At 39.9% G+C, this 7,436-nt stretch overlaps 1 long non-coding RNA gene across 1 annotated transcript; it reads left to right on the top strand.

The window, feature by feature from the left end:
• The first annotated feature begins 6,671 nt into the window (after window positions 1-6,671).
• Window positions 6,672-7,204, top strand: LOC146424721 (uncharacterized). The gene is made up of 2 exons (XR_014847105.1): window positions 6,672-6,797; window positions 6,901-7,204. It is a non-coding gene; the product is annotated as an uncharacterized LOC146424721 (long non-coding RNA).
• The last annotated feature ends 232 nt before the right edge of the window (window positions 7,205-7,436 follow it).

Below are 7,436 nucleotides of genomic sequence, written 5' to 3'. Positions count from 1 at the left end.
AAATCAAGCCTACACAGTACTATATTTCAAACAACATTAAGTTTAAAATAAGAAAATATATGAACTTACAGGCTTAACCACTCTGTGTTTGCCATTTCATTCCAAGTCACTTCACGGTAATAAAATTTTGCTTTTTGTAAAATTTAGTTTGCTTATTTGTTTTGGTGATGAAAATATTCAGTGGCTGCTTGTTTTGTTTGTAGTGAAAGCGTGGTTCTGTACTAAAATACTTGTAAAAATCTTATTAAACTATCAATCTCCACAAGACTAAGCTGTTGAAATTTAACCTTTGACATAAACTACTGAGTAAAAGTAGCACCAGTTTTTACCTCAGTGCATCATCCTCTGAAGCATCTTAAATTAAGTGCCTCTTAAACTGAGGCAATGATGACCGCAGCACGTAAGACAACCTGTGTCTGCAAAAGATGTCAATCCTCTGAGCAATATACATTAATGTATTTGCATTTCAAGTTTTTGTATACTTTTTATCACCACACAGCACCAAAGGCAGGGTTTAGATCTCCTAACAAAGTCAGAATACACTACAGTATCTCTCCAATACAGCCACATGTGGCTAATAATAGGACTGTAATAATAAAGGTCCTACTATAAAAGTCAAGGCTCCATTCTTTAAGTCATAGATTACATAGAACATTTTCTAACACAATTGCATGACAACAAAAAGCAAGTTTTGGCTTAGGAGAACATCTGACACTTTCAAGTCATTGGTGATGGACAAAGATACTCTCTATTCACTGTACTTTTGGGAGGGACATACATATCCCTTCTGCTACTAGGGAAGGAAGGGCTGTATCCTTACAAAACCTTTGCTAAAAGAACAATATTTTGGCTGCCTGGAGGGAAAAGGAGCTAATTGGCTGCTGGGCACATTTTGTCTCAGCAAACACAGCAGAAAAATCTGTCAGCAGTCCAATGATAGTTGGGAACTGATTGCCTGAAGCAAAGAGATGGTGAAATTTTCTATATAGCGTTTTCATTTTTTATTTATCCAGTTGCGGGTTCACTTGCTTTTATTGTCCAATTGCTGTCTTTAATCTGTTATTAAGTACAGTCTGTAAGTGAATTCAGAGCCAAAAGAGTAGGTAAAACCACACACAGCAAAAGTCTGAGATGGTAGGAGCTGAGCACACCTGTCATATTGCAAAGTCATTTAGAAAAAGAAAACAAATAGAGAATCTGCCTAGAAAAAAAATAGCACCTTTAAATACAGTCATATGTAGAATGTCCATTTAGCAATGCAAGTACAGTCAATATGATGCTAAGTGATGTCCTCTGGTTTAGTTTAACCATAAGGGAATATATTTTGTGTGCCCTTAGACCAGTCAGTGATCTGAAACTCCACTAAGCTGGAGTGATTGTGAAACTTCCTTGAAAGCACTCTCTTAACAAAACAAAAAATCTAATATTACCTAATGGAACTAGAGCATCATCTCCTTCTGTGGGAGATGAGAACTAATGAGAATAATGAGCACTGATGGGCTGCACATCATTTCAGGAGACTGATGGCCTCCTCACTGCTTTGGTTCCATGATAGTGTAACTCCAGTGACAGATACTGACAAAACCAGAAACATTCATCAGAATATGCTTAGTATGTGTTGCATATGTTAAATAAAAATAAATGCCATTTAACATGAATTTCATGTACTCTGATGCAAATTGTTTCCCTAAACAACTTTGTACCTGTAGGGAAGTTCAGGTCAGAGAGTATCAGGTGATTCAAGAAGAGAAACCAGACACACTTGTTATTTGTGGAACAGATGTTGAGGGCAGTAATTTCACTAGAGCTACCACTGCCTGTGCTAGGCTTCAAACTCCTCCAAACCACACAGTGTGTTGTAAATGCAGAACAGGGTGAGGTGGAGACACGAGCAGAGTAATTGGCATGGTTGGGTACCTATGGCTAATCTGCATGTGACTGAACTGTGCATTACTATTTCTATGGAAGCTTCTCTTTCCACCTCTGTGATCAGCAGATGACACAGCCAATGTTTAGGTGTAGTTCCAGCCAGAGTAGCTAAGTAGGTATTGCACATTCCTCAGCACTCTTGGAGAGCTTGGAGAAAACCAGGATGTTTTGGGCTTTTTTAGCATTCCAAATGAAACAATGAAGGTAATTATTTCTTTGTTTTGTTAAATGATACTGAATTTGTTTCTAATTACAAGAAGTACCTGGAGGGTTTACCATGGTTGGTTTGGTTTTTTTTTTTCCTTCCTTCAAGAGTCTTTCAGCACAGCACTGTCGTTAAAATACTCCTCTTCCCTGAGGGATCAACCTTGCAATCCCAGCTCTGGCAAGGTTCCCACTGGCTCTAGAAAGTGCTCAGCTTGAGTCTGTGTTACTGACTGGGCCCCTGGTGAATAATTCAATTGGAAAAGGGGAATGTACTGTATCTAAATGTCTTTTTGCTGGAAAAAAAAGTTCATATTTCTTGAAACTATTCTATCTGCATTAAATTTTCCTGAGAGACTGTTTGTGTGTCAAATATTTCACTTGATGTTCTTTAAATGATTACAAATAGTAATACATGATATTTTGATATTTTATGTCACTAAAAAGTAAGAAAACACATAAGAAAATACTTCCCTTCATGAAAAGAATTTAGTTTCTGATTATATTGACCTCATTTTTAATTTTGCTTAGGTCAAGCAAAAATCTTTTTAAAACACCCACACAAGAAAGAACCCCCTTCCTCCCTTTACATCTGTACTCGTTAGACTGACAAACATCAGTGAGAGTGTCTTTAAAAACCTGCAGATGTGAATGACTTCATTCTGAGTTCCACCTATTTCCAAATATCTCAGACAGCTGCTGATGGATTTGTCACCATTAGCAGGTGATAGGGCACAAGAATTTCAGCAACTGGTCCAATAAATCACAGGATCACAGAATCACTTAAGTTGGAAAAGACCTCTGAGATCCTTGAGTCCAAAAAACAAAGAAGTGGTGCATCAAACAAGATCTGATGACTCTTCACTTCTGCAAGTTATTCCTCCACAGAAAATTAATTTATTTCTTTTTCAGTATTTCATAGGTTTCACAAGATAAATCTTTTTGCTGGAGTATATCTGGTGACACTTTATCTTATCTAACATTAATGGGTCTCATGCCAGAAAATTAAAAAATTTTTCTTTTTTTTAACCTGAAAGGTACCACCCCAGAAAAGGTCATCAAAATAATCTGTTGTCAATACCTAATAACATGTCACACTGTCAAATGGGAAGAGTCTTACGCACAAATTAGAAGTTTATTTAACTGGTCTGTCAGGAGAAGCATCAGGAAAGAAGGCTATAACAACTGAACACCTCCTTCCATGGCTTTGCTTCAGCATACACTAGAGTTCAAAATTTTTTATCTTACTAGTTTGATATCTTCCTAGGGGATGGAAAAAATCTCAATATTGTTTACCAGTGATTTCATGTAACGAACTATGGGTGAATTGCTGCCATTTCCGGGTCCGTCAACACATTTTTATTTCTGGATTCCAGACAGGAAGAACCAAAAAAAAATGTTGACTGACAATATGGTGTTAGATGTTCTTTTTCCAAGAAATTAAACAGCCTTGAATGTTTTATCATAGAATTTTAGGAGTCTGCAACCACACTAAAAATGACAAAGACAGCAGACATGGAGGATAAGAAACTGGATATATCAGAGGTCACAAACACAGATAAATGAAATACCAGTTAAACATCTTGAAAGGCCAAGAAGAAATTCCAAGAATATAACTCTGACAGTGAAGGATTTCCTTCTTGAAAAGAACGGGACATCTTTCCTTCTAACTACATACAAATGCAGGAGTGCAATCTATAAAAAATGTTATATGTCAGAGCTAGCATTACATAAATCACAACCATCTCACTTCAGTCAATTTTAAACCACAAAAAACTCCCTAAGTCTATTTTGAAATATAATACCTTGAACTGATCCAAGCTTATTGCTAATGCATTTATTAATAATCCTGTCTCCCTGCATATTCGGGAACATTCAGAGCCTCAGAGTTCCAGCTGGGCTGCTTCATGTCAACTAGAAGTATGTCAAATTGTGTAGTCTGTGATTGGATGCAAACCTTTCACATGCATGTTTTCATTTGAACCCAGATAAGGATCGCCTTTTTACAAAAACAAAATGGACGTGATTAGGTACTATATATTTCTAATTGCTCACCTTGGCTTAGTATTCCCTGGAAGCAACTGAAGTGTCACACTGATTTTTGTAGCTGCCTTTGCAACCTTCTGCCTATTTAGAGCATAACTTTTAGGTGCACTTTTGAATGTCCAGAAACAAAAAGCACTGCTGCTGGCAGCACAGTCTCAAAAAGTTTCTGTACTTCCCAGGTCAGAGGAGGCACAGTTTAAACATGCCTGTGATACTGGAGTCAGAAATATCTTCTCCCTTACAGTAAAGCTATACACACAAATGTCAAGTACGTGCTAATTCTCCTGTGACTCAGATCAGTGGCTCTCCTCAGTATGCTTCAGCCTGACAGCATTTGCCAGCTCATTTCCTAATGGACCCCTCTATCTTGGGTATGTGTGTGACACTTGTAGAATGTGGCATGTTATTTTAGATTGCAGACAGATGTGCACACATCTTCCAAGAGGCCTAATCCTCCTTGCTTCACTCTGGGTATGTTTGCCTTGTGTCTTTGTCTCCATGCTCCTAGCTTTATTTCTATGCTAAAAAGCCCTGCTACACTTCTTAGCAAACACCCTCTGCTCACCTTACTTTTTGGGGCTCAGACTGTGACTCTGGTTGCATCAGGAAAAGCATCATGATCAGTGCTCTTCATTGTCCCCTGTTAGTGTCAGTGGAATAAGCAGAAGCAAGAGAAAAGGAAGATGAAAATCTAGGGGCTTCCTTTATTTGCTGGTGTGCCCTGGGACAAAATCATCAGAGATGGACCGGAATAATGTACACCCCACCGAGGGTGCTTAAACTCTTTCTTGGGCAGGAGCAAAGGCATGAGTAGAAAGCCTAGTTCAGACAACCCTGTGGGGATGGTGAAGCTGTGCACTACAGCACTTGTAGCACTTGTAGTTGTACTTGCTGCTCTGGCTGCCCAGCCCAGCAGGGAAATCCCTTGCTGGCAGAATTGGATGTGACAGTTTTCTGGCTTTGCTGTCTCACAGCAGTGCTGTGACCTCCAGCTGCCAGCAGAGCAGACTTAGGCACTGCTGGCTCGTGTAGCTCTTCGTCTGGAGGGCTCTTCATCATGAGTCTTGGGCAAATATCAGAAAAGGAGCACTGTAAGTGCAGCACATTTATTGGCTGGGTAGAGCTGACTGAACTGCCTCTGGTACCCTTTGTCCATGCAAGGAAGATATCACTGCAGGCTGTGCCAGTTAGGCTAGACCTGTGCTGAAGGCATCTTCCCTCTTACCCCATTTTGTAACTTACATTTTGGGAGCATCAGCAAGTATGAATCAGCGTGATGCACAATGCTCAAGACAACACAAACTTAAAATCCAGCCTAATTTAGGAAAGTGTTTCCCGCAGTGCTGTGGAATATACAGCTCTTCTATGACCTCTACCTAGTTTTAATGCTACATAGCTCTAAAACTTTCCTTTGTCTGCATTGTGCTTATTCACAGGCCCAATCCTGAATTCCATCCCAATTTTGTTTAGCAGCCAAAACTCTTACTTCTGTTGAGGGCTGTACTGTTTCAGAGAGGACAATATGTTGGACCTCACTGTTTTTACTGCCGTCAAGCATTGTTAAAGTTACAAAAGGTTCCCTCAGATCTTCGCTCACGCAAGTGTTCTGACACAGGGAATTTTTACTTTTAAACCTTTAGAAAAAACATTCAGCTAATCTTCTGGGCTCTGGTTCAGGAAAGAACACTCCTAATGTCAAACATATGCCTTGGAATTGTCATTTAAACCAAGGGATCTGAAATGCATGTCTCTACTAAAGATTGCAATTAAATGTTGTTCTAGATAGGAGTGCATTCTGGATTTGGGCATTAATGAAGGTGTCCAGGCACAAACAATAACTACTTTTTAGATTTGCATTAGCTTTACGCGACCTGCCAACAGCAGCTGGGTTTATACAGGAAGGAAAGCAAGGTACTACTACAAGGTAGCCAAAGGTATAGCTGCACCTTGCTGTTTTCAGAGAGATTAATAGATTTTGGGTCTTAGTTCTCTAAGATCTTTAGTGTTTTGTTGGGAGACCTGAGTCGTTTCAACATGCACTGGATTTAAGGGCATTCAGTGTTTTGCAGGATTAGGTCCAGCTACACAATTTTGAAAAATCTTTTTGTTACTAGGTTGTGATATGTGAGTGGTAGCATCAATTTTTACTATTTTTCTTCATGCTTGGAGCACAGCCACCCCAAGCACATTAGTGTATCTAAAACTGATATGAAAACACATATTCTGGGATTTAAGAAAACTTTGGTTTTTTTTGTATGTCCAACTTTGAAGACAGAGCTTTGGAACATATTTATGGGCTGTGTCTGCAAACAAGTAAAAGGGCAGTGTTTGCTGTGCGCTACCTGTAGCAGTGGGTGCATGTTAGAGAGCTGGAGGGGTCAAATCACTAGCTAGTATCACCTTTCTCAAAGACAGGAGAGGGTTCCTGAGTCCTTTAAGGAGAGGCATTTGTCACATGATACCTCCAATGGTCCTCCAAGTGTCAGCTGTAACATAACACTTTTCAACTAAGACAACAAGCTGGCTTAAATTTAGCAGGAAAAAGACACCTGGCTCTGTACCAGCTCTGATAAGCAATAAATGCAACATAACTAAAAGGGAAGGGAAAAAAATTGGACGTTAGAGTATATTTTACAAACTCTGTCAACCCCCCACCCCCCCTTTTCTCTGCCCCCCACCCCTTCCCTATTCTGGGCTTATTTTTTCTCGTTTTCTCATCAGGTGTGCTGATGGAAACGGTGGGCACGAAGCTCCGATAATTGCCCCGGATTCCTGAGCCCTCCGTCCTTCAGCGGGGCCAATAATGAAGACAGAGGAGAGAGAGGCCGCGATGTGCCTGCCTGCCTGGAATGCAGCCGGAGCTGAAAGCTGACACCAGCTCGCTGGAAAACGACTTGCGAGCAAAGGCTGTCTCCAAGACAACAGAGTATTTTCCCTGTGATGCATTTACACAGTGGGGTTAAAGTTCTGTGAAAGCAACAGCTGTTGTAAAAACATTGTATTAAATATGCTTATAACTGTAAAACGCGTGCTCCTCATGTTGCACTTTGCTCCAGACAAATGTGGAAACCTGTGGTACGTCTGAGGGAGAGTTTCTGCTCTCCCAGAGGCTGTTTTATAAATGTCATGCTCCATTTTCAACCTTTTCCAGCTGAGATAGCTTCTTCTTCAGACCATTTTTCTCTAAGGTTGACTTTCAAGTTAAAAGCTGATGACTAAGGCATGACTGAGTCTACTCCTTACTTTTACCACTTTAA

Source organism: Lichenostomus cassidix, chromosome Z, assembly GCF_008360975.1.
Source record: "Lichenostomus cassidix isolate B80296 chromosome Z, HeHo_3.0, whole genome shotgun sequence".
In the NCBI taxonomy this organism is placed as follows: Eukaryota; Metazoa; Chordata; class Aves; order Passeriformes; family Meliphagidae; genus Lichenostomus; species Lichenostomus cassidix.
This window is presented reverse-complemented; position numbering and strand designations above follow the sequence as displayed.